Source organism: Tachyglossus aculeatus, chromosome X2 (assembly GCF_015852505.1).
Source record: "Tachyglossus aculeatus isolate mTacAcu1 chromosome X2, mTacAcu1.pri, whole genome shotgun sequence".
Taxonomy (NCBI): domain Eukaryota; kingdom Metazoa; phylum Chordata; class Mammalia; order Monotremata; family Tachyglossidae; genus Tachyglossus; species Tachyglossus aculeatus.
Window position 1 is genome coordinate 13,132,524 of NC_052100.1, and position 27,630 is coordinate 13,160,153.

Below are 27,630 nucleotides of genomic sequence, written 5' to 3' on the forward strand. Positions count from 1 at the left end.
GCCCCACTCAGCTGCAACGTCAGGATGTCTGGCATTCACTCAGTGCTGCTTTTAAATCCACCTGCCTGTGCTAACGCCAAAGCTTATGGGCTACTGGGAGTGGGCAGAGGGGGACTAAAGTGGAAAAAAACCCCAGCAAGGGGCACATGATCCGCAAATCTACAGCCTGTTTACTTGCATTTGCATTTGTTATATCTCCTCCAGCTCCTCCTCCCTCAAACCCCTTTTGGGTGTTGCCTGACAGTTGGAAAGGAAAAGCATTTGCAGGCGAGAACTCTGGAGACCATCTAGCAAAGGCTTCAGGAGGACAGGCGCAGGCGCCGAGCTTGCCCATCCTCATTTTCTTCCGAGTCAACTTCCAGAGACGTTAGGAGCCAGAGACCGTGTCCCACCAGGAACCCTTCCCACTTAGTTCACCGGGCATTTGGGAGTTGTGACAGGGACACCGGCCTATAGCGGAACCCTGATAGGAAGTTTCAGCTGGCATCCCTGGAAAGCAAAGAGAGTGAAACGAGGTTTCCTCTGCCAGAACCCAAAGGGCAGAAGGAGACTCCTGGGGCCTCACACTCTGCCATCTCTTGGGGGCTGAGACTATGCCTATTCACTACCCTCAGGAGAGTACACTGTAGCGGGCTGCTTCTCAACCTAAGACCCCGTACTGGTGGGACAAAGAACGGCTTGTCCGGAGGCGGGGGCGTCACCCCTGCTGTAATCGCTCAACGGAACCGGCACTTCTGTCCCGAAGCTGTTGGGAAAAAGCCAACAGCCTCCTTCCGTCTGGCCTAGATGACCAAGGGCGCTGCCATTACATGACAACTTCACCCCGATGAGGTGGAGCCACACAAGAGTCACTCCAAAAATGGCCCCGTGGCTTCCCCCGTCCCTCCGGCGCGGGAATCATAACATCCTTCCGTTGACTTAAATATTTACCACTGGCTTTGAGGGGCCGAAGGGGGTTTCCGTGGATCAGATTGTCTAATTATTCCTAACAATTCATCATGGGCATTGTAAACTTCCTCCGGAAGAGAGGAAAAAACAGCTCACTGCCTTGTGCAGGGGGAGGGGAGAAAATGGCCCAACGAGGGAGTGGCTAGTTGATAACGGGCAACTAGTGTGTCAGAAAGATGGTGGGTGACCTAAATCTAGAGAAAAGGCCGTCGGAGAGGACCTGTCCCTTCACAGTGAGGGAAAACATTCCTGAACGTCTGGGAACTCCAGCTGTCCCCACGAGAAATCTTGGCAGCGCTCTGCTCCATCCTGCATCTGCAGTCATTTCTAGAATCACAGTGGCTCCCCCCAAAATGTTAGAAAGGTGGGGGGTTTCTCAGGGGACCGTGGCCTGTATTTAGCTGCGTCTCCCCAGACCTTTAAGATGCTGCCTTTTGGCTCCAATCTTCAGAGACGGTAGCATCTCTTCGGATTGAGACCCGCTCAGGAAGCTAAGCTCAGGAGGAGAGGGAGGTGGCCTGAGCGCCGGCCCGCCCAGGCCACGAGCGATAGCCAGACTCTTTTGCAGGGCCTCACTTCGGGCAGATAGCCAAGGGGCAAGTGGAGAGCATCCAGTGTCCAACCGGGCCACCGGAGCCTTGGGAGGGAGATGGGTGGATTGAGTCACAAAGATGACAGCAATCCTTAGAGGTACAGTTGGGCAGACAGGACAAGCTTGCAGGTGGCCATGGCCGAGAAAAAGTGCAGTGCGAGCACGTACTTTGGCTTAGAAGTACGTGGGCATTTTCTGTCTGGACTCTTTTCAGCACGGAGGAACGGGAATGATATGGTAAGACACAGAGGTTTTTGGAAATCCACGAAACAGCCTGTAGTGGCCAGATGACAGACCTATTTTCAGGGCCGCCGAGCCTTTCTGGAATTTGATAGTCCATCAATTTACAATTTTAGGAGGGCTGATCCCCGCCCAGTCCACCTCCCGCTAAACCCTGCCACTCCAGAACCACATAGCCCCTACCCGGGCTGTGGTTTGGGTGCACGTGTTTCCTCTTGCAGGGCTCGCTCTTCAGAGATGGCAGCAGGGAGGCTTTCCCCGTCCTAACTGGTTATATACAGTTTAAGACTGTTCAGCCTGGCAGAAGCAGGGAACGTCAGAGGGCAGAGAAGAGGTAGGTGGTGAATGTGGAGCAGGGGATTACGTGGAACCATCCCAGAGAGGGACACCCTCGGCCCCACAGCACTTATGCACGTAATAATAATAATTAGGGTATTTGTCTCCTTAAACTCTGCCCTCTCTGATTTCTTTTAATGTCCGCCTCCCCCCTTAGACTGTCAGTCAGCTCCTGGTGGACAGGGATCAGGTCTCTTATCGGACCGGACTCCCCCAAGCATTCCACATCCAGTGAGCTTTCAATAGATACCACTGGCTGATTGACTGATTGATTGATTGATGGGCTGATTGATTAAAGGCACACAAAACCCATGAGTTAGAGGAAGCAGCCTCCCCAAGTTCAACTGACACCACAAGGAGAAGGAATGGAGCCCACTCTCCAATCTCACGCTCTCTGTTGCTCACCAATCCATTCCTGGGTCGCCCCGCTTCGTGGGAGGATGTCCCAGATGCCTCTGGGGTGAAACTCCATCTTCTCTAAAGGCCTTTCTGCCCCCCACCTTCCTCCCGGACAGAGCCTGCAAAAAAGGCCATCTTCCCAGAGATGACAACCCCACCGATGGGCATCCCAATCACCTGTCGGCGACTTTGCTGTTGCTCTGGCATCAGAGAGGGTGGGAAGCCCCAGTTCCCTCCAGTAGCAAGGGAAGATCCAGCACGGAAATGATCAGAACCATCGTTCAAGCCTACCAACTACTACCGCTCCCAGCTGCTGCTCAGGTCTTGGAGCAAGGGGCCACGCTGCCAGAATTCAAAGACCCCACCATCACTTCCCATCATCCCCAAGAAAAGCCCCCAGACAGACAGAAGAAACTACGGCATCATCCCCCTACTCCCCACTGCCGGCACGAGTCCAACCAGGATCCCCCGGGGCCAGCTTCCGAAGAACACCACTAACCACGTCCTCCCGTAACCACCATGTGGCCTCGGACGCCGGGGGGGCCGGGCAGACACAGTCTCTGCCACCCGTCAGATACGGGGGAAGGGCCTCGGGACCGTTTCTCCCGGTGTCAGCAGACCCGACAAAAACATTTGATACCATCGGTGAATAGGGGCCCTGGCGCCTACTGAGCAGATCTGGGTTCCCTAAAACGGTCATCAGGATCTCAAAGGCTGGTCCAAAACGGTTCAGCCCATTAATGCAACCAAAAGGGCTTTAGTCTGAACATTTCCCCAGGACGAGTGGAGTAAAGCAGGGGTGTGGAATGGGCCCAGTCTTCTTCAATCTACTTCCCACAGCCTGCTTTTGCCCAGGGGAAAGAACACCACCGCTCGGGGAATCAGGAGACGTGCTTTCTAGGCCCAGCTCAGTGAGTTGGGGGGGTGCCAGATGACTGAAGGACCACCTAGAGTTTCCCGATGAGGTGGACTGCTGCAGGAGCAATCCTGAAAAATCCCTGACTGACGTGGGTGGCGAAGACCGCGGAGGCCACCAAGGCGACCCCCAGCTGGCTGCAATCACTCCGGCTGTACATGTCTCTGGCACGTCCACAAGACCTCTGCGTGTCCTCTGTATGGCGTTCCACCCAAAGGGAACACGCGTGGCGGGGACAAAAAGCACAAGTGGGGCCGAGCAAACCACTCTCATCATAATAGAGGTTTTCGGGCCTGAGGCCTGTTTGTCGTTCTTGATGGGAGACTCCACCTCTGTGGGCAGAACCCTGACCTGGGCCCTCGGGAACATACATCAGAAGTCAAAGATCCAGTCCTGACCTTAGAGGATCTTTCAATCAAACAGCCGTGCCTCACGAGCACTGTTGACGGGCACATTCGTGACTGCTCCCCGGGGACTGGTGGTTTGTTCGGTGGACAGCCCGAACCGGGAAGACTGCAGAAGAGGTAGAACCGAGAACGCCTGAACAGCCTCTGGGCCAAGCCATGGAAAGGCAACTTACTCTCAGCGGAAGGAGAAGCGCAGACCGGTCACCCTTTCCGGCCTCATTTGCCCGGCCCAGGCCCTGGGAGGAATGCCGGGCACAGGGAAGGGCAAGATTCGGACAAAGGGAACAAGAGCGACCCTCTCCCTTCCCTTCAAACGTTGCGGGGAGAGAATGGAAATCAAACACGAGCTCCCTCCGGCAACAGGGGTGCCACCCCTTTTTAAAGCAGAACTCCTTTCGAGGGCAGCCGCTCTTCGGAAAACAGCCTGGGGACCTCCCTGAGTTACCGAGGGACCCCGCGCGGGCTCTGTTACACTGTCCTGGGGCAGAAGGGGGCTGTCTGGCAAGAGAGGAGGCGGCAAACCTACCAAACAACTTCAGGACAAGAAACATCGTTCGCAATTCTGAGTTAGGGTTTAGAGGTTAAAAAAAAAAAATCAAAGAGGAGCTGCTACCGTTCCAGAGATAGAGGGGAAAACAAGTCAATAAGGGGCATAGGTGGAATAATAAACCCCAACCACCCGCCAAGAAGCTCTGCAAACATCAAGCTTCTTCGGCTAGCTCTCCATTGTTAGACCAGGAGTTCCCACAGAGCAGAGATCACATCTTATGCTCCTTCTGTATCATCATCATCATCAATCGTATTTATTGAGCGCTTACTGTGTGCAGAGCACTGTACTAAGCGCTTGGGAAGTACAAATTGGCAACATATAGAGACAGTCCCTGCCCAACAGTGGGCTCACAGTCTAAAAGGGGGAGACAGAGAACAATGTGCCCCAAATGGCGCAGCCCTGCTCCCAGATGCTCAGTCAGTCCCGAGCGCATAGATCCATGCTAATAATGATGATAGTAATAATTATGGTATTCGTTAAACACTTGCTATGTGCCAGGCACTGTACTAAGCGCTGCGGTAGATACAAGCAAATCGGGCTGGACACAGTCCCTGTCCCACACAGGGCTCACCATCTTAATCCCCATTTTACAGATGAGGTCACTGAGGCCCAGAGAAGTGAAGTGACTTGCCCAAGGTCACACAGCAGACAAGTGGCGGAGCTGGGATTAGAACCCAGGTCCTTCCAGCTCCCAGGCCCACGCTCTATCCACTTGGCCACGCTGCTTCTCAGCGTACAAGACAACAGAGTTGGTAGGCGTGTTCCCCGCCCAGGAGGGGCTTGCAGTCGAGAGGGCGGGACAGACATCCCCATGTGAGTCCCCGCCCAACCCAACCCACAGAGCCTCAGTCCGTTAACACTGGGACAACTCAATCCGCCGCCACCACCACCAGCTGGAGCTGCTAGAGCATTTTCTGATCCCGGCTCTGCCATGTATCTGCTGTGTGACCTTGGGTAAGTCACTGAACTTCTCTGTGCCTCAGTTACCTCATCTGTAAAATGGGGTTCAAGACCGTGAGCCCCATGTGGGACAACCTGATTACCTTGTACCTACCCCAGCGCTTAGAACAGTGCTTAGCACACCGTAAGTGCTTAACACTACCACAATTATCATTATCATCATGATTTTCGTTGCGTAAGAGGATCCGACTGGACTAGCAGCAGGTGACTGATCACTGGTGTGGGGTGGAGGGTGCTCCGGCTGGGTGCAAGGGCCTCCCTGAGGTCCTGCGCCATCTCAGGGACCCGGGGGACTCTGGCTGCCAAAGTCTGGACCCACTGGCACTGACTGGGGAAGAGGAGAAACTTCTTTCTCCTCCGCCCGGCCCTGCCCCCAATTCAAATCTCTCCCTCTGCCCGCCCCCGCCACAGTCCCAGAGGACTAAACTCATTCTTCGCGACGAGAAACCGAAAACTTCGCCAGAAGTTTTGAGTTCCAAGCCAACAGAAACCGAGAGCCCAGCTCGGGGCAGAAGTAGCAGTGACCAAGCAGCATCTTTCTCTCTTCCTCCCTGGGTACCTATTATGGGTACAGATGGACACACCCAGGTAATTTCCCCCACCCAAGACCAAAGAAACTACAGTACAAAAGGGTTTCGACCGAAACCGGGGGCAGGCTGGAGACACAGGACTCTGAGCCAAAGGTATTAAAGATGCCCACGAGGGTCAAGGTTTTCAAACGCACTTAAGTGGTTTTGTTTTAGCTAAATAAAAAAATGAAAAGCTACCAGGGATACCAGGCCCTTAAGAGTACAATTTCCCTCTTCTCTGTTAAGACTTTGCACCTCGGCTCTCCAAACCATCCTGACATCAAAGCGTAGCCCACACAGAAGGGATTTTGTGCATTATTAGGCATCTCTAGGGGGAAGAGCAGTTTACTCAACAAGAAACTTCAAAGGCAGAGCACTTACTTTTTTTCTCCCTCCCATCTGCCACCCCTAGCTCTGGCCCAGCATTCCTTCCAAACCAAAACAGAATCCCAGCTTCTCCCTCCGGAGCCGGAGGCTCATAGCCGTTCCACCTTCAGCCCCTTCCACCTCGAGGTCTCAAGACAGACTCGTGGCGGGGCTCAGCCACACCACCACCTCTCCCCACCTGGTTTGGAAAGTCACTTGGGAGAGCGCCAACGTTATCGGTAGCAATGATGACGATGACTGGTGATGGAGCCACCCGTCGAGAGAAGGAATCGGCTCTAGTGCCCAGCTCCACTCACGTGCTCTCTTCCCAGCCAGTCCTGTTCCCCCGCCGAGAGCCAGGAGGGCGACGAGCGAGCAGGCGGGCTGGGGTGCGGGACGTTGCCAAGTGCACTCGAGGGTTTTTTGTTTTACCCACAGCATAATGCTGGAGTGCCAGGACCCGGAAGGCCTTGGAAGTCACCACGGGCTTGGCCACCGAAATTGGCCAGCTGTTTTCCAGGATTCCTGCCGGGCCTGCCCCCTTCCTAGAATACGCAGGGTGCTTCTTCAGTCAGAAGCCTTCGCCACCGGTCGGAGGGCCCCAACACGCAGAACCTGAACTAGAACCCAGGTCTCCTGATCCCGGGAGCTAAGATGCTTTCGTTCGGCTGGGCCAACAGCAAGGCTAATCAGGATGCTACGGTTTCACTGAATTTGTATCCACTGGACCAACAGCAGGGTTTGCCAAAATACCACCTCCAGCTTCCCTGAATCGGCTGAGTGATTTCTTTTTATTTTTCCTTACGCATCAGTTACCCCACGTCACGCTCGCTGTATCCCGGTAAGACGCAGAGAGGCAGGCATGATTATTCTCCTCATTTCCTACAAGAGGAAAGACACAGAAGAGCAGCATGGCCTAGTGGAAAGAGCCTAGGGACCTGCCTCCACCACTTGCCTGCTGTGTGGCCTTGGGCAAGTCACTTCACTGCTCTGTGCCTCAGTTTACCGCATCTGTAAAATGGGGATGGAGACTGTGAGCCCCCTGTGGGACAGGGACTGTGTCCAACCTGATTAGGTTGAATCTACCCCAGAGCATAGCACATAGTGAATGCTTAACAAGTACCATAAAAAACCAAACCAAACAAACAACAAAAAAAAACCGGAGAGGCGAAGCAACATGACAGCAGGACAGTGGCAGAACTGGCACCCTGGGCCTCCTTGCCTTCCCACAAGGGTGCTCTACCAGACAGCTCTACTAGGAGTTGGACTTTGAAGCCTGAGCTCTCGCCTCAACTTTGTGGGGTGATTTGAGGTGCCGTCTGGTTAGGCAAGGCAGCTGTGTTCCCAGCTGGGGATACGGTGAATGGACCGCTTCCTTGCGTAGCTAGAGGACACCTCAAATCACCCCAAAAAGTGGAGGCAGAAAAGGGATTGAGGAAGGGCTGCTTTAAACCCTGTGGCCCACTCTGCTCCTCTTATGTCAGATCGCCGTTCCTTCCGGGAACAAGGTCATGGTGACACGGGAGGCGAAGTGAAGAGTTTGCCAATGGACAGAAATAAAGCAAGGTAAGAGCGAGCGAGAGAGAGAAAAAAAAGGATTCCAAGTTATTATTCGCCCACTAGAAAAATGCAATCTCTCAAAAGTCTCTACTTGGCTACAGGTTTCACTCTTTTTTTGCCATCAGAGGTACCAACCGTGCATTTGGAGGGTGATAGGGATTTGGGAGGGCAGGATGGGGGACAGGCTCCGGAGAGCGATTAGGCCAGAGAGCCGCCACTTTGGGTCTTTTCAGCCCGGTAGGGAAACTCGCAGCCCTTGTCAGAGACCTGGGAAGGCGAGAGGCCGGGAGTGGCACAGCCCGAACACTGAGGGGCCATTAGCCAGTCAATCATATTCACTGAGCGCTTACCGTGTGCAGAGCGCTGTACTAAGCAATTGGGAGAGTACAATATAACAATGTAGCAGACACCTTCCCTGCTCACAATGAGCTTGCAAACTACAGGAGACAGACATTAATAGAAATAAATAAATTACCGATATAATCACCTCCCATCACTCCCATGGCCTGGGCACCTAGGCTTGTCATGATCGTCCCATACCCACCACATCAGGTCAATCATGCAGGCACTACCCTTGACTAACACAGATCACACTCACCCAGACAAATAAATGGCCATGCCACACCACAGCTGGAACATAATGAAGCATCTAGGGGTGTGCAGGCGGCACAGGAAAACGCTCCTCATGTAGAACTCCTTTTTTTTTTTAATGGTATTCACTGTGTACTTATTATATGCCAGGTAGTGTACTAAGCACTGGGGTAGATACAGGTTAATCAGGCTGGACACAGTCCATGTCCCACATGGAGCTCACAGTCAATCCCCATTTTACAGATGAGGTCACTGAGACCCAGAAGTGAAGTGACTGGCCCAAGGTCACCCAGCAGACAAGTGGCAGAGCCCGGATTAGAATCCAGGTCCTCTGAGGCCCAGGCTCTTTCCAAAGCACAAAGAGACCAAGCACACACCAGGGAAGAAAACTTTCATGCTTACTTCCCCCTCAATTAGCAGCACAGCCTGAGAACTCAAGCGGGAGACTCCTCGTATTATTTTGCTCGCACCTGCCAGTCTGCTCGGGCAGATGTATTTGCAGCGCATTGGAGGGGATTCCCACCCCCACCTTCATCCTCCTACTTGCCTTCCAAATTAAACAGCTCAATAATGAGATTTTCAAACCAGCACGAACGCAAATCCAAGCATCTAACTGCAGAATATAATAGTTGGAAGGAAAAGCCAAGAATTCTGCTTTTGGTTTGCTAAGCCTTTGTTTTTCGGGGTTTTTCCCCCCCCCCCCCCCCTTGAGGGGGGGAGAGGGGGGCGGGGAGCATGAACAGGGGGGTGGTGAAACAGTCTCAGGAAGTCATTCAGTCATTCTTTTTACTGAAACAATGGACCCCGGAACACAGGCTAGGCTATAAATAATTACTCTGGATACTCGACACAAATACGCTGCTCCTTCTCAACCCCGCTTACATGCAAGTGACTCACGGCCCTGACAAGTTACCCAAACAAGGACAAAGTGAAAAGCCAAATCCTGGCAAAAACCAATCACTAGGAGGCCAAAGCCATGACAAACGGGCAGGAGGTAAAGGGTCCAAGAAGCCCCCTCCCATGCCGGGTGGAGCTAATCTTGCCTCAGCCCACACCGGCGATGCCTCTCATGGTTGCATTGGCGGTCTCCCTCTGCCTCCACAATTTCAAAGTGGATTAGGGGAAATCTCGTGCTGTGGGAGGCTGAGGGGGAAGGATTAGCTTGAGAGTTGGGCAGCCAAGTCGTGGCACAGCCAAGGCAAAAACTGTCACCCCCCCAGCACCGGGCACCCTTACCCCTCCCCGGCCCTCAGGAACGCCGACTGCTCTCCCCTAATTCTACCTCGAAGGGCAGGCGACGCTCCTCGGCGTTCGCTTCTGATTCGCCGCTGCTAAGAGCTGAAGTTTCCAAGTCCTCACCAGATGAGTTAGGGAGGAGAACGAGAAGAAAATTCTGTCCCAGAAAGGCAGATGCTGACTTGTGTTTTTAGAGAAAATGAGCAAAAGAATACAACACACTCCTGGCAGCTGAACTTCCTGACTTGTAATTCCATTATCTGAGTCTGGTAATGTCATCATATTAGTTCAGCTACATTAAAACACACAAAAAAAACAAAACCACCAAACCTCCAAACCCCACAACCCCCTGGGCCCCCCTTCCCCTCCAGGAAGAGTCAGCAGGCAGGCGGGGGAGAAGAAAGGGGAGGTCTTCAGGAGGCTGAGCTCACAATCTCACACAATGCCCCCCACACCAACCCCCCACCGCACCTTTCCCAATTTCCCAAACAGGAGCTGAAAGCCCCAAAGGAGAGAAAGGAGAGGCAGACTAGACTTTCAAGTGTCTTACTTAAAACAGGAAAAAAAAAATTCCTCCATCTTTTTAAAACATTCTAAAAACATTTCTCAATCAACCATGTACGAAGGACTGGCTTTGGGGTTTTATTTTTTTGGAAAAAAGCATCCAAGGTCATTAAGGTCTCCAAACAGGCACCCAGAAATATTTTCTTTCCATCGAAACGTTTTCAAAGTAAACAGAAAATTATTTTTCTTAAACTTCAAAAAGATTCCAAAACCCTCTTCCTTTTTTTTCAACCCGAGGTTCGTCACCCTCTTGACACAATCCCTTCGGGCAAGGAGGACGTGAGATTGGAGTACCAGAGGGAAGGAAAGTAGACATAGAGGGATGATGGTGAGAGTCAACAACTTGAATGCTCATATGCTTAGAATATTAAGAAAAAACCCCCAAACTCTTTTTTTATTACTATTATTATGTGCCAAGAACTGCTTTATCAGGCTGGACACAGTCCCTGTTCCACATGGGACTCAAGAGTCCGAGCAGGTGGGAGAATGGAGTAACTGAACCCCCATTTTACAGCTGAGTTAAATGAGGCACAGAGAAGTTACAGTGACTTGGCCAAGGTCACCCAGCAGGAAAGTGGTGGAGTTGGGATGAAAACAGGCCTGGGTTCTTTCCATCAGGCCACGCTGCTTCAAAGATTAGGCTGCCTCGCACAGGCCTTTAGTCTGTTCCACTGCATTTTGGCCATGGGCTAGGACTGTGGGGATGGATCAGTCAGTCAGTGGTAGCCCGTTGTTGGGCAGGGGTTGTCTCTATTTGTTGCTGAATTGTACTTTCCAAGCGCTTAGTACGGTGCTCTGCACACAGTAAGCGCTCAATAGATATGATTGAATGAATAAATGAATTTACTGAGCGCTTACTGTGTACAGTGCACCGTACTAAGAGCTCGGGCGAGTACAATGTACCAGAGTTTGGTAGACAGGTTCCCTGTCCACAGCAAGCTTACAGTCTAGAAAATCTGGGAAGAGTCAGAGGGAAAAGTCACTCTGACCCCATTTTCTTTGCTGCTCTGGAACCACGGACAGGAGAGACCTGCTGCTCTCATGGGAAGTCGAAATGCAGAAGAATAAAAGAAAGGAGAGGAGGGGAGACAAAGTGTGAACAAGGAGGAAGCCAAAAGCGACCGACCCTGTGATATGCCTATAGACTGTAAGCTCCTTGTGGGCAGGGAATGTGTCTACCAACTCTGCTGCATTGTCCTCTTCCAAGGATGTACCCCAGTGCTCTGCACACAGTAAGCGCTCAATAAATACCACTAGCTGTCTGATGTACCCCAACCATCACCTGAGAGATTTTGCCCCGGTTTTCATTCCAGGGCTGAGGCAGGAGGCACCTTGCAGCCACCTGCAGGGAAAAACTGGGTTGAAACTGCTCCTGGTTCTGCTGCCCCGTGGGGCAGCTCAGGACAGAAAAGGGAGAGGGGATTTGGTGGGTGGAGGGAAAGAGGTTCAACCCAAAAGCCCCAAGATGCATTACCTATTCTGTGCTAGAGTGGAAGCTTCTGCAAAGGCAACCTTCCCTGATCAGAACTGTCCCGGAGGAAAACAAGATAGGGCCCTCAGATTGCTTCACCCTCTCAGTCCCGTTAGGAAACAGCTCCAACTAGGGCTCCCCCAAACTGTTCGGGTAATTTGCCACCATCATCCCGTCACCGGATCGGCTTGAACGTGCTGAGAGGTGTTTTTCTGTCAGCTAGAACCCTGTGGATTCAGCAGCCAGCCTAAGGAGAAAACCAATTGCCTCAACTCCCTTCCCAAAGCATGATCTCCGGGGGTAGAGGGTGTGCTCTCTCACACAGACTTCACAGACATCCCTTTTTAGAGAAGAAAGAGAAATAAAACTATTTGTAATAAAACATACACAAATAGCAGAGGCAGAATCCTAAATGCCCTTAGCTGGGCATGGGAAAACTAAGAGCATTGGTAAATATAGGCCCATACGGGTGTTAAACAAAATCCTAGCCTAACAGCACCCTATCTCCGGTTTGGTATTGGTCCTTAAATTAACCTGGGCTACCTTCATTCAATCATTCAATCGCATTTATTGAGCACTTACTGTGTGCAGAGCACTGTACTAAGCGCTTGAACAAATTTACCTTTAAATTTACCAACGGCCACTTACTTATCCTTTCTCTTCAATAGAAAACCCGCTGTGTGGCTGCTTCTTTGGCCCCAGACACAAAGTACAAGCTTCTTCAGTGGTGGCTGGGGAGGAGGGAGGAGGCAGTGGAGGGAGTGGGGGGTTGGGGGAAGAGATCCCCATTCTCCTTTTCTCCTTCATTTAACTCTTTCTTCGGACTTCTCCGTTGTCCTCCTCCTCTCCTGGAATTGGCTGGGCTCCAACCAATACCACCAGGTGAGCCAGCTGATCCAAACATGACGGACGGGGCATAAAAAGCAATCTCCCCTGAGGTTAGGCAGGTTCAGACACCCCCTCCGGTCGTCCCCCCCTCACCATGGATCTGGTGGACCCTCTGCTAAAAAGAGATACCGGCTCAGGGTAATAAGGCCTAAGAAAGGCTGATGAGCTCCAATCTTGGGCTCAACTAGCTTAATGGTTTGGGAATCTGACGACATCTTGCCAGATCCAGGCAGAGTTGGAAAAGCCCTGGCTTGAAAAGGTTCCCCAGCCACTTCGGTGAAGCACCCGAAGTCAGATGTATTTACTCGGCTCCCCATCCCTGTCCCCTTTCAACTCCTCATCCCCGCCCCCTAATCCCTTTCCCAACTAGACACCACCTCATGAGCCTCCCCTGCCAAACCCCTACTATCCCCTAAAATATCTGGTAGTTGGCCTATAAGATAACCGGACCCAATGCTCTCGACACCTCCAGTTCCATGTGGCCTGGGCACAAAGCCACAGAACTAGGTACATTCCACTGCATTTTGACATTACGTTCCTTGAGCAGCTAGATACCATGGTCCGCTCTAGGAACGACAGGGCTCCTAGACAGGGACAGAACTACAAAATAAGTTAGGGTAAGGAGGGGCAGAGGGGAGCAGAAGATGGATGGATGCAGGTGCATTCTACCATTCTACTCTCCAATCCCATCATCAGGTTAAAAAGGTTGCACACGAGCAGCATCCTGGCAAGTTAGTCTTTGGTGAGCTGAACCATGGGGAGGTTTGTGGCACCAAGTTTAGAGTGCTCAGAAGGCCAACTTCAGCTGGGCATAGCAGGGCCTTTGGCCCGCAGAGGCTTGAGTCAGCCACCTAAACCCTCTGGAGCCGGAAAGGAAGTGAGTGGAGTTACCAGGTCCGGCTGCCCGACTTAGGCCTCTAAAGCTAGTTCAGGAAACAGTAAATTAGCTATCACTCACAGGCACCCACTCCATGGGGATGAGGGCCCCCCGGACTGGTAGCTTGGCACCACGGGAGCAATGCCATTTGGATGAAAAGAGTAGCTGCAGCTAGCCCACCCCAGCCCTTGGAGTGGGAAAGGATCAGGACGCAGAGCCAAGATGCCAAGAGGAAGCAGCCACATCCGGGTCCAGGGCTGCTTTCACCACTCCTACCACTACTCCCCACATCACGGCACCCACAGTGGAGGGTTAGCTCTCCCCAGGTTCAGGAAGGGAGAGGGGCCTGATATCCTTAAGGGGGGTGAGCGATCAAGTAAGGAAGACAACAGCCTATCACGCTGACCATCCCCATGGGTGCTCTTCTGGATCAGTGGGTAGATATGGCAGGGACAGAGTAAGCACCCACAAAACACTGCCAACTCCTTCTGTCTGGGAGAGGAGCGGGGGCACATTTCCGCCGTGCCCAGCCTGATTTCAGCACCTCCAGTCCCCCTGGCCAACAGCGGCTTCTTCTTTGCCAAAAAAGAAAAAAGAAAATCTGTTGCTATTCTCCCTTAATCCCCTACACGTCCTGATCTTCATTCCCTGTCCCCACCCCCAACCCCCAGCAGTGGAATTGAAGTGGGAGTGGACCTGAAAATGGCCTTGACTGCTAGAGGTACCCAAAAGTTGGTGGAATACGAAAGATCTTCAAAAACCACTTTACAACGTTACTTATGCCCACGGATTCCTCCCTGCCCCTGTGTGCTTATTAAAACAGAAAAAGAGGCTCAACGTTTGCAACTATCTCACAGAATTGCCCGCATTTTGGGGCTAAAAGATCCAGAAAATTGGATGGCAGCATCAAGAAAGGAAAAGAAAAAATTAAATTCAGATACCAAATTTGACAGGAAAGGACAGTCATCTTCCCATGGAAACTTAGATTTGGAAACCACTCATTTGGATCAAATCCCATACCGCATTTGAAATTCAGCTGGACTTTCAAATGCAAATATCAGCAAGAGAGTAACATATGGTAGAGGTTAGTACTTATTTTTCCTAATTAAATGGTATATGGCTGTTTGGTGTAACAATGTTAATAGGGTGTTAACAAGCCTTTGGAAAGCTGGCCACCTCAGTTTAAGTATAAAAAAGGCAGGGAGACGGACAACTTCACTACAAAGGGCTGTGTATTCTTTAACTCCCTTCCCGAAACATTTCTCTACCGTCCCCCTTGCCAACTGAGAAAGGACCAAGACATAGCCCTTTTTTTTTAAAAAAAAAAAAAGGGGGGAGAGAAGCTTCACAGCCTTAGTTTTAGACAGACATACACTGACACGCCCCCCGCCCCAAACCATCTGACCTCTACCAAGGGACAAGAAACCAACACCGATTTCCCTTCGGGGTGAATTAACCCCCAACAACTCTGCCCTCTCCGGGGTTCAGGAAGGGAGAGGGCCCTGATACCTTTAAGGGGGGTGACGGATAAAGTAAGGAAGACAAAAGCCTGTCACGCTGACCATTCCATGGGTGCCCTTCTGGATCAGTGGGTAGATAGGGCAGGGACAGACTAAGCACCCACAAAACAATGCCACCTCCTTCTGTCTGGGGGACACTTCAGCAGTGCCCAGCCTCATTTCACCACTTCCTCCCCTCTAGGAGGTATATATACCTGTATATATGTATGTACATATTTATTACTCTATTTTATCTGTACATGTTTATTCTATTTATTTTATTAATATGTTTTGTTCTCTGTCTCCTCCTTCTAGACTGTGAGCCCGCTGTTGGGTAGGGACCGTCTCTATATGTTGCCAACTTGTACTTCCCAAGCGCTTAGTACAGTGCTCTGCACACAGTAAGCGCTCAATAAATACGATTGAATTGAATCTAGGGAACTACCGTGGACTGCTCATCCATGCACCTATCCAGGACCCCAGTCCTGGGACCTGCAGCTATTTCTGGCCTCAGGGCTTCTTGTGGAGATGAATTTCATTTGCCTGTCACCGATCTTGGGCCTTTTTTCCGGCCGGGGGCGGGGGATAGGCTCGACGGCTGTGGTGCTGCCATGCCACTACAATGTAGCGAGTCCTTGGCTGGAACTGGTCCCGGCAGCCCTGAGGGAAAACTGCACACGTACGAGACATCGCTCACGCCCAGTCCACGCTCCGAGAGGTCAAATTTGGCCTGTTCGGGTTGGGGCTCTGGGCCGAGCCACCCGTTTTGGACCTCTGTAGGCTTCTAGGTCCTTGCAGAGTTGCAGGCCAGAGGGGGTGTGCGTGTTTGAGAGGGTGTAAGGGTGGGGTCGGAGCCCAGGCCATGGCTGACTGGGGAAAGCAAATCAACCTCAGAAGAAGTCAGACACACAGGAGAAAAGGCGAGAGCATCTTACTCACGGCTCAACAAGAATCGGAGGGATTCGGAGCAGTGCCACTTGCAGGGTGAAGCAGAACTGGGCCCCAGTTGGGGGTGGGTGGGGAACTGCTCGAGATCCTCTGTCAGCGCAGACCATCCAGACCCCGTGAAAACACGGCCTAGCATTACCTGTTTTCTGCTCTGGGGAAGAAGGTACTCAAAAGACCCCTTCCGGCAAAACTTGGGGTCCAATCAATAGTATTTATTGAGCACCTACTGGGTGCAGACTACCGAACTATGTGCTTGGGAAAGTAGAACAGAAGTAGGTGACACAATCCCTACCCTCAAGGAGTTTACACTCTAATGGGGGAAACAAGCACATCAATTCCAGAGAGGAGGAAGAAGTGCTTGAACAGAGCTTGTAAAGCACTACGTAGGAGAGGGCAAGGGGAGGCTGTGCGCACGAAAGTGCAGAGATGATCGTTGGGAAGCTGTAACGTGGGGAAAATCACAACAAATCGGGGCTCCTTCGCTAGGAGGTCAGCTTCTTGAGGGCAGGGATCATGCCTACCAACAATAAGGTACCCCCCACCCTGGTACAGTGCTCTGCACACACTAAATATTCAATAGATACCACCGATTGACTGACTGACCAACTGGAAAGCTTCCTGGAGGAGGCGGGACCTCAGAAGGGCTTCGAAGAATAACGATGGTATTTATTAAGCGCTTACTATGTGCAAAGCACCGCTCTAAGCGCTGGGGAGGTTACAAGGTGATCAGGTTGTCCCACGTGGGGCTCACAGTCTTAATCCCCATTTTCCAGATGAGGGAACTGAGGCAAAGAGAAGTTCAGTGGCTTGCCCAAAGTCACACAGCTGACAAGTGGCGGAGAGTCGAGGTCTAGCCTATTGGAAGAGAACTCCCTGGGCTGGAGAAAGGGTATGAGCCAGCGGCCAGAGTGAAAGAGTGGGCTTGGGAGGAACAGGGCTTCCAGGGTCATGATCAAATCAGAGGATGCTGCCAGCGGGTCATGCTTCTTTCTCTACCTCAGTTGAGCACACCAGCAGGGACCTCTGCTAGGAAGCCTGAAAAAAAACAGGAGGGTAACGGCAACCACTGCTGGCTTAAGTCAAACGAGAGAAGCAGCGTGGCCTAGTGAAGACAGCCGAGGCTGGGAGTCTGAGGACCTGGGGTCTAATCCCGGCTCGGCCAGCTGCTTGCTGTGTGACCTTGGGCGAGCTAACTTCTCTGGCCCTCAACTGTAAAATGGGAATTACATCCTACTCCCTCCTACTTGGACTGTGAGCCCCATGTGGCACTCAAAAGACCGTGTCCAACCTGAGAAACTTATATCTACCCCAGCGCTTAGAACAGTACCTTAGTTTCCTCAACTGTAAAATGGGAATTACATCCTACTCCCTCCTACTTAGACTGTGAGCCCCATGTGGCACTCATTCATTCATTCAATCGTATTTATTGAGCGCTTACTGTGTGCAGAGCCCTGTATTAAGCGCTTGGGAAGTACAAGTTGGCAACATATAGAGATGGTCCCTACCCAACAGCAGGCTCACACTCAAAAGACTGTGTCCAACCTGAGAAACTTATATTCATTCATTCAATCGCATTTATTGAGCGCTTACTGTGTGCAGAGCACTGTACTAAGCGCTTGGGAAGTACAAGTTGGCAACACATAGAGACAGTCCCTACCCAACAGTGGGCTCACAGTCTAGAAGGGGGAGACAGAGAACAAAACAAAACATATTAACAAAATAAAATAAATATAATATGTACAAATAAAATAGAGTAATAAATATGTACAAACATATATACCTATATACAGGTGCTGTGGGGAGGGGAAGGAGGTAAGGAGGTATATCTACCCCAGTGCTTAGAACAGTGCTTGACACATAGCAAGTGTCAAAATAGTGTCGTAGCAAGTAATAATAATAATGGCATTTATTAAGCGCTTACTATGTGCAAAGCACTGTTCTAAGCGCTGGGGAGGATACAAGGTGATCAGGTGATCCCACAGGGGGCTCACAGTCTTCATCCCCATTTTACAGATGAGGTAACTGAGGCACAGAGAAGTTAAGTGACTTGCCCAAAGTCACACAGCTGACAGCTGCCGGAGCCGGAATTTGAACCCATGACCTCGGACTCCAAAGCCCGGGCTCTTTCCACTGAGCCACGCTGCTTCTCTGTAGCAAACTAGCAAAATATACCATTTTTTTTAAATAGCGAGAAGAGGTGAAGGCATCAATCTAAACAATTCAAGGATACGTATTTAAGGGCTGTGGGGCTGAGGATGGGGTGAATACCTTACGTGCCTGTGCACTTGGCTCTGTACCCTTTCGTCTTGTCTTATGCCGTCGAGTCGTCTTCGACCCACAACGGACGCAATGGCCACATCTCTCCCAGGACGCCCCACCTCCATCTGCAATCGTTCTGGTAACGTGTCCAGAGAGTTTTCTCGGTCAAAATACTGACGTGGTTTACCACTGCCTCCTTCCGTGCGGGAAACTTGAGTCTTCGCCCTTGAATCTCTCCCATGCTGCTGCTGCCCAGCACAGCTGAGTTTTGACTTGTAGCGGATTGCCTTCCACTCGCTAGCCACTGCCCAAGCTAGGAATGGAAATGCCTCTGCCTGACTCTCCCTCCTGTAGTCGAGACTGGTAGAGGACTGCGAACTCTCCAGGTGTGACCCTGAGAGGGCTGTCTTCTTTTAGGCACATAATAGTCACCCCAGAGCACTACGTACATAGCTGTAATTGATTTTAATGTCTGTCTCCTGTAGACTGTCAGCTCCTGGAGGACGGAGAACGTGTCTACCAACTCTGTTGTACTGTACTTTCCCAAGTGCTTTGAACACAGTAAGCACTCAATAAATACCACTGATTGATCTAGCTGCTCTCTTGCCTCTAGAGTCTCAGCTCGTTATGGGCAGGGAACACGCCCGCTAATTCTGCTGTACTGTGCTCTCCCAATCGCTTAGTACAGTGCTCCGCACAGAGTAACCGCTCAATAAACATGATTGATTGATTCACCGGCTACTCCTCAGTTCACAGTCTTGGCTCCGCCCCAGTAAACCTCCTCACCGTGCCCCACTCTGGGTTCTCCTGCCACAGATGCCTGCTCATGCCCTCCCTCCTCCCACCCCTTCAACTCTGCCAGCCCACAGCTCTCCTCACCTTCAAAACCTCCTGAAACCCCAACTCCTCCAGGAGGCCTTCCTCCCCCATTAATGATTCCAGACCTTTAACCCCCTCTTGAAGCCTCTGGTGTCCACAGCTCCCCAACCTTTCTAAGCCCCCTGTAAGCACACCAACTATTTTTATGGTAAAGAGACAGCATCAGGTGCGAACTTTCCCCAAACCCACCCAACTCCCTCCCACCCTCTACCCACTCACTTATTCTTCCCAGCCATCTCTCAGATCTTCTACTTGCTCTCAAAATCTACCCCCTATGCCCACGAGCCACCCCATTCATTCATTCAATCGTATTTATTGAGCGCTTACTGTGTGCAGAGCACTGTACTAAGCGCTTGATGCCCTTTCACCTCTTACAAGACACTTGCTCTCACTCTCCTTCCCTCCCCTAGCGCCATCTTCAACGTCTTACTTTCTGATGGCTCATTCCCCCCTGCTTTCAAACACCTACTAATTTTCCCTAGGTTACAAAAGCCTTCAAGACACCCCCCCCAAATCCCTCCCCACTTTCTTCTCCCTGTTCCCTGTAATATCCAAACTCCTTGAAAGGTTTGCACACACTGCTGTCTTCATTTCCACTCCATCAACTCTCCTGTGAACACGCTTCGATCTGGCTTCTGTCCCTTCACTCCACTGAGTCTGCAGACTCCATAGTGCCAATGGCCTCCAGACCCAATCCAGCAGACTCTCTCACCCATCTTCAATCCTCCTAGCCCTCCCGGCCGCTTTTGACATTGTCGACACGGCCCTTCTCCTGGAAACAATATCAAGGCCTTGGTTTTGCAGTCAGGGCTCTCGGCTGGTTCTCCCCCTACCTCTCTGACTGCTCCTTCTCAGCTTCAATTGCTGGCTCCCTTTCGGCTTCTCACCCCCAGACTGCAGATGCTCCACCAGGCTCAGTTCTGGGGGCTTCACTCTTCTCGCCATATACTTGATTCGCCCGGGCTCACTGGGCTTCAACTACCAGCTCCTCTGTATGGACGGCTCCCAAATCTACCTTGTTAGCTGAATCTTGCATTTCCTATAGCCTCCAGGTCAATAGCCCAGGGGTGCTTCGCAGGCACCTAACACTAAACTCTTCATCTTCCTTCCCATACCCACTCTTAACATTCCCATCTCAGAAGCCCGTGATCTCAGTAATCACCCGACCCCTCGCTATCAACTCATTTTCAGTCTTTGTTTATCGTTATTTCCCGGCTTGGCCCTTTTCCCTCTACCCCAAAGGCCAGCCGAAGTTCTCATCATAGCATGACTCTGCCTCTCCGGGCTTCAGACCGCACTCTTGATCTTCTTAACGTGTCCCCTGGCTCCCGCCTCTCCCCTGCCCCCACAAGCCTGCAATCTTGCCTCATGTATCTCCACATTAAGCAGCAATTCTGCCTATTTGCATCAAGGCTCTCCGCCATGCTCTGTAATCTCCCATCTTCACACGCTACACCCCAGCCTGCACTTTTCATTCCCCCAAAACGAACCTTCTCACTGAGCCTCGCCCTTGACTCTCCCGTCTCCAGCCTTACTCAAGCCTTCCCATTTCCCCTTCAAATCCGCCAGACCACAGCTCTCCCAATCCTCAGAGCCCTTCTGAAAGTCCACCCCTTTCAGGAGGCCTTCCCTGCTTAAGTTATGCCTGCCCCGGTCCTACCCATCCAACAGCCACCTTTAGGACCTGATTTTAGCATTTACTTTTCTCTCCCCATCCTACCTCACCTCACTGATCCCCTAATAATAATAACTGTGGTATTTGTTAAGCGCTTACTGTGTGCCACGCACCATAGTAAGCACTGTGGTGGATACAAGCTAATTGGGTTGGACACAGTCCCTGTCCCACGTGGGGCTCACAGTCTCAATTCCCATTTTACAGACGCAGTAACTGAGGCACAGAGAAGTGAAGGGACTTGCCCAAGGTCCCAGAACAGATAAGGGGAGGAGGAGAACCCAGGACCTTCTGATTCCCAAATCTGTGCTCTCTCCAATTCACCATGCTGCTCCTCTTCCTTACTACAGTCCAGCTCACACACTCCATTCCTCTAGCGCCGGCTTACTCACTGTGTCTCAATCTCATCTATCTCACCGCCGACCCATTTCTCATGTCCTCCCCCTAGCCTCTTCCCCCCTCCATATATGCCAGACCACCACTCTCTCCACCGTCAAAGCATTATTAAGGTCACATCTCCTCCAAGAGGCTTTCCCCAGTTGAGCCCTCTTTTCCCCAGTTCACTCTCCCTTCCACGTTGTCTATGCCCTTGGATTTGTGACCTTGGGACACTTGATATTCACTGCATCCCCAACCCCACAGCACTTACATACAAATCTTTAGATTATATACTATAAATTACTTATTTATTCATATTAATGTCTGTCTCCCCTTCTAGACTGTAAGCTCGTTACGGACAGAGACCACGTCGGTTAATTCTGTTGTACTGTATGCTCCCAGGCATTTAGTACAGTGCTCTACACACAGTAAGCACTCAATAAATACCACTGATTGATCCTATCTTTGCTCCGTGCCAATTTCCCCATTGATGAGATGAGGAGGAGTTGGCTGAGGAAGCTGAATACATGTAACTCATAAACTGGTCATTCATTCGTTCATCCAATCTAACCCCCTCCTCCTTCCCTCACCCCCAACGATCTGGCCTCCTACTTCATTAACAAAATTAAATCCATCAGGTCCGACCTCCCCAAAGTCTCTTCCCCCCTTTCTCCAACCCCCCGGCTCTCAACATTCTCTGCTACTCTCCCATCCTTCCCAGTGGTATCCTCAGAGGAACTCTCCTCCCTCCTCTCAAGTGCTACTCCGGCCACCTGTGCTTCTGACCCCATTCCCTCTCATCTTATGAAATCTCTCGCTCCATCCCTTCTCCCCTCCTTAACTTCCATCTTCAACCGCTCACTCTCCACTGGTTCCTTCCCCTCTGCCTTCAAACATGCCCATGTCTCTCCCATCCTAAAAAAACCCTCTCTTGACCCCACCTCACCTTCTAGTTATCGTCCCATATCCCTCCTACCATTCCTTTCCAAACTCCTTGAACGAGTTGTCTACACGCGCTGCCTAGAATTCCTCAACAACAACTCTCTCCTCGACCCCCTCCAGTCTGGCTTCCGTCCCCTTCATTCCACGGAAACTGCGCTCTCAAAGGTCACCAATGACCTCCTGCTTGCCAAATCCAACGGCTCATACTCTGTCCTAATCCTCCTCGACCTCTCAGCTGCCTTTGACACTGTGGACCACCCCCTTCTCCTCAACACGTTATCTGACCTTGGCTTCACAGACTCCGTCCTCTCCTGGTTCTCCTCTTATCTCTCCGGTCGTTCTTTCTCAGTCTCTTTTGCAGGCTCCTCCTCCTCCTCCCATCCTCTTACTGTGGGAGTTCCCCAAGGTTCAGTGCTTGGTCCCCTTCTGTTCTCAATCTACACTCACTCCCTTGGTGACCTCATTCGCTCCCACGGCTTCAACTATCACCTCTACGCTGATGACACCCAGATCTACATCTCTGCCCCTGCTCTCTCCCCCTCCCTCCAGGCTCGCATCTCCTCCTGCCTTCAGGACATCTCCATCTGGATGTCCGCCCGCCACCTAAAGCTCAACATGTCGAAGACTGAGCTCCTTGTCTTCCCTCCCAAACCTTGTCCTCTCCCTGACTTTCCCATCTCTGTTGACGGCACTACCATCCTTCCCGTCTCACAAGCCCGCAACCTTGGTGTCATCCTCGACTCCGCTCTCTCATTCACCCCTCACATCCAAGCCGTCACCAAAACCTGCCGGTCTCAGCTCCGCAACATTGCCAAGATCCGCCCTTTCCTCTCCATCCAAACCGCTACCCTGCTAATTCAAGCTCTCATCCTATCCCGTCTGGACTACTGCACTAGCCTTCTCTCTGATCTCCCATCCTCGTGTCTCTCTCCACTTCAATCCATACTTCATGCTGCTGCCCGGATTATCTTTGTCCAGAAACGCTCTGGACATATCACTCCCCTCCTCAAAAACCTCCAATGGCTACCAATCAATCTGCGCATCAGGCAGAAACTCCTCACCCTGGGCTTCAAGGCTCTCCATCACCTCGCCCCCTCCTACCTCACCTCCCTTCTCTCCTTCTACTGCCCAGCCCGCACCCTCCGCTCCTCCACCACTAATCTCCTCACTGTACCTCGCTCTCGCCTGTCCCGCCATCGACCCCCGGCCCACGTCATCCCCCGGGCCTGGAATGCCCTCCCTCTGCCCATCCGCCAAGCTAGCTCTCTTCCTTCCTTCAAGGCCCTGCTGAGAGCTCACCTCCTCCAGGAGGCCTTCCCAGACTGAGCCCCTTCTTTCCTCTCCCCCTCGTCCCCCTCTCCATCCCCCCGCCTTACCGCCTTCCCCTCCCCACAGCACCTGTATATATGTATATATGGTTGTACATATTTATTACTCTGTTTATTTATTTATTCATTTATTTTACTTGTACATTTCTATCCTACTTATTTTATTTTGTTGGTATGTTTGGTTCTGTTCTCTGTCTCCCCCTTTTAGACTGTGAGCCCACTATCGGGTAGGGACTGTCTCTATGTGATGCCAATTTGTACTTCCCAAGCGCTTAGTACAGTGCTCTGCACATAGTAAGCGCTCAATAAATACGATTGATTGATTGATTGATTGATTTATTGAGCGCTTACTGTGTGCAGAGCACTGTACTAAGCGCTTGGGAAGTACAAGATGGCAACATATAGGGCATGTTGCGTCTGCTGCGGGGCGGATGGGAACGGGGTTGGTGCTAGGAGCCGAAGATTTACAATGGACGTGTGAGATTGGGAATCAACCATGAGCCTGCAATTCCATTCAAGCAAAGCACCCCCAGAATGGAGGCTCCTGGAGAGCAGGAATCCTCTCTTTGAGACAGTGCCTGCCGGGGCTGCCCCTAAAAGAGGCCTGATCGGGTCACCTGCCCTAAGTCCCGCCCTTCCAGCCCCAATAAGTGCTCAGTAAACATTCACTGATGACTCTGCTGAGGCACTGGACGAGAGCGAGTGGTCCAGGTCACCAGGCCAGGTACTGGCTCATCCCCAAGATTCTCAGGTGAGCGAGTCACCCACGCTGGACAATTAAACATGTCTCGCTGCCTGACGTGACACATTGTGTTTCAACTCTCACTTGGTCCCAGAGTCCATGAAACTTTTATGTAACCTTTCAAACAAGGTCCAGATCTTTTCCCTGGTCCCTCGACACTCCGCCCCGAGAGATTTCAACTAGATTTGTTTCAGCCTAAAGACGTTACTCCAGAACTGCGGAAGAGCACTATCCACCCCCTGTAAGGGGGCAGGAAAGAAATTTCGCCCAGCAGAATCAGTACTGACCAACGTGAATGAAAAAAAGTGCTCTTTTGGAGGTGGTAGGCTGAGAGGGGAGAGAGAGCACTTCTTTCTTTCGGTTACGTTGCCACTGTCCTCAGAGAAGCTCCAATCCGAGATGGTTCAAGCCACATTCTCCGACTGCATGGACTGGGTGAGCTTCCCACTTCTGGGATGCCTCAATTCCAGACACACATGCTCACACACACACACACACACACACACACACACACACACACACCAAATTCAAACTGCAGCTCCCATAGCAACCATGACACTGGCCACTTACGCAAATGTGGCGTTTCCTGGCTCCTGGCTGACGTATTTGCAGCCAGCCTTTGGACTTGCCGAGCCATGGCATCAATTTTACCCCTACTTGCAAGAGCCGAAAATAGCAAGCCCCTGAAAGCAGCACTAGCACTCACTATGCTGCAACGTGCATATATGTCAGGGAGGGGGAGGAGTTTATCTTAGAAGGAAAACAGAACCGACTTCCATGGTTAAACCCCAAATCAATTTCTGGGCTTCTCCGAACCCAGTAAAATCCTGGGGCAACTGAGGCCTGCAAGATCAGAAGAGTGCCACCTGCATCGCCTATCCCAACCTTCAGCCCAGACAGCACAGGGCTCGCCCCACTTTATTGTTTACAATATCCATCTCTCTGCAGACTCTTGGGCCAAACCGAACCCGAGACCCTGGGACGGCAAATGGACTGGTGGAAGGAGAATACTTAAGGAGGGAAGAAAGAGTTGGCATTTTCAAACAGCACAGAGAAAAAGAATAATGCTGCCTTGGTTTTTGTACAGGAAGCAAGTTCTTGACTGAAGACGAATAGCACTTAGGTTTCAGAATGTGCACCCTCTTTCAGCCACACATAATAATAATAATAATAATGGTATTTGTTAAGCGCTTACTAGGTGTAAAGCATTCATTCATTCATTCAATCGCATTTATTGAGCGCTTACTGTGTGCAGAGCACTGTACTAAGCGCTTGGGAAGTACAAGTTGGCAACAGATAGAGAAGGTCCCTACCCAACAGCGGGCTCACAGTCTAGAAGGGGGAGACAGACAACAAAACAAAACGTATTAAGAAAATAAAATAAAATAAATAGAATAAATATGTACAAATAAAATAAATTAATAAATAAATTCTAAGCACTGGGGAGGTTACAAGGTGATCACGTTGTCCCACGGGGGTCTCACAATTTTAATCCCCATTTTACAGATGAGATAAATGAGGCACAGAGAAGTGAAGTGACTTGCCCAAAGTCACACAGCTGTCAGTTGGCGGAGCCGGGATTTGAACCCATGACTTCTGACTCCAAAGCCTGGGCTCTTTCCACTGAGCCACGCTGCTTCCCAAGCCTTCTATAGCTCTGGAGGCAGGGGAGGCTTGGGGGGGGGGGGGGGCGCATAGGGGCCACAGGAGAATGAGGATGGGGAAATCGCTTTAAAAGCCGCAATGGGGAAGGCGGTGGGGAGGAAAGGGGGAGAAGTGTGAAGAGGGTAGGGGCAGGGAGATTACCTGATCGCCAGGAGAAGTCAGCACCATGAGGGGGGTCAACAGGTCCGCTAATGGCTTCCCTACTGGAGAACCTCTCCGGCTCAATAGAAATGTATTAATGTAGCTCTGTCATTCATTTACAACTGATATTGATTCAAGAACCCATTCTCACATTTCTAACACCATTCCTTTGGGAAATAGGCACTTTCAGTGGAACTTTCAGTTCCACTTGGTAAGCGGTTTTCAGGAACTAATTGTGTCCTCAAGTCTGAGGCCGTCCTGTTTAGTGCTTTTATTTTTCCAAATTGCTTTCACGTCGGTGATCTCATTTTATCCTCACAGCACCCTTGGCCGGCAGGGAGAGGCAGGTATTATTTTCCCCATTTTAGACACAAGGAACCTGAAGTCCAAAGAGGTTAAGTTGCTCGTCCAAGTTCACAGAGCAGGCTCAATTGTATCGAGCTCTCCCATCGAGAGTACTCTCGAGAGTACTGACCTTGTATCCTCCCCAGCGCTTAGCACAGTGCTTTGCCCATAGTAAGCGCTTAACAAATGCCATTATTATTAGTAGTAGTACTAATAATAATAACAGTGTTTTATTCATATTTATTGAGCACTTACTGTGTGCAGAGCACTGTACTAAGCACTTGGAAAGTGCAATTCATTCATTTAATAGTATTTATTGTCTTTGGATTAGTCCAGGTGGGGGTCATCTGAAAAATACTAAACTTGGGGAAGACGAGAGGGGTAGAGAGTGGAGAGGGGGTGAAGGAGGCGATCCAGTAAGCTAGTCCTTCACATAAATATGGGGGGAAAGGCCCAGAAGATTCTGGGACAGGGAAACAGCTCACCCCTCAAGACCCCTCTCAGAGGGAAAGCTATTTTCCATAGGATCCCAGCTGGAGCACAGTCAACTACAAGGGAGGAACTGAGCAAGGAAATGGAGGTGGAGGCTAGAGGCGGGGAGAAAACCCCCAGAGCCAGGAGGAGAGGTCAGGCCCCAGAAGGCTTACGGAATGAGGAGAGCATGTTGGTTGGTAGAGAACGATCCAAACCCCCAGGGGCACTGCCAGGGAAGCACAGGAGAATTCCTGGGGGATGGGAATTCCCGGGTTCACATTAAGAATAAAGGCAAGATCCGGGACATTGCGTTTAGTTGCGGATTTGGTTTGAGACTCTGCTAGACAACTTCTGCCAGTGCTGAAACGTCTCAAGAAAATAAATACTGGTTGCCTGCTCCTAACTAAAGAGCGGGCCTAAGCAGTCAGTGTGCGGTGAACTTGCTAATTCTGAGAAACTCGCTATCACAGGGAGGGAGGGGGCTGGACATTAGACACTTACTCCCAGTCTCAGCAGCTAGCTCCCGGGATGCGGGACAGGTTGGCTGAACCACCCAAAGACTCCAAGCCCTTTAGAGATGAAATCTAGAATCCAGGATGGTGGCAGCAAACTACTGGGGCAAAGTTGGGTTATGGTAGTGAGGCGGCCCAAAGAGCATCCCTTACCCCAGCTGCAAAAAGTGGCGGGCACTAAATTACTGGTGTTACTACTGGATCCCAGACCTTAAAAGTACTGATTGGTTGTCCGTCACAAGGGGAGGGGGTGAGAGGAAAACGGGACCCTTTCTAACCTCATCGGACCCGGATGCTGTTCAGCTGCTGCCACCCACCAGCATCCATGCAATTCTAGGGAAAGAATGGTCGGGGTGCTCAGGAACCATTTCAGCAT

At 51.2% G+C, this 27,630-nt stretch overlaps 1 protein-coding gene and 1 non-coding gene across 5 annotated transcripts in view; both read right to left on the reverse strand.

Annotated features, from left to right (window-relative positions):
- Positions 1–27,630, reverse strand: part of TCF3 (transcription factor 3) — a 118,406-nt gene that overhangs the window by 73,698 nt on the left and 17,078 nt on the right. The window lies entirely within an intron of this gene.
- LOC119949704 lies at positions 18,448–18,580 on the reverse strand. The gene has a single exon (XR_005457246.1). It is a non-coding gene; the product is annotated as a small nucleolar RNA SNORA7 (small nucleolar RNA).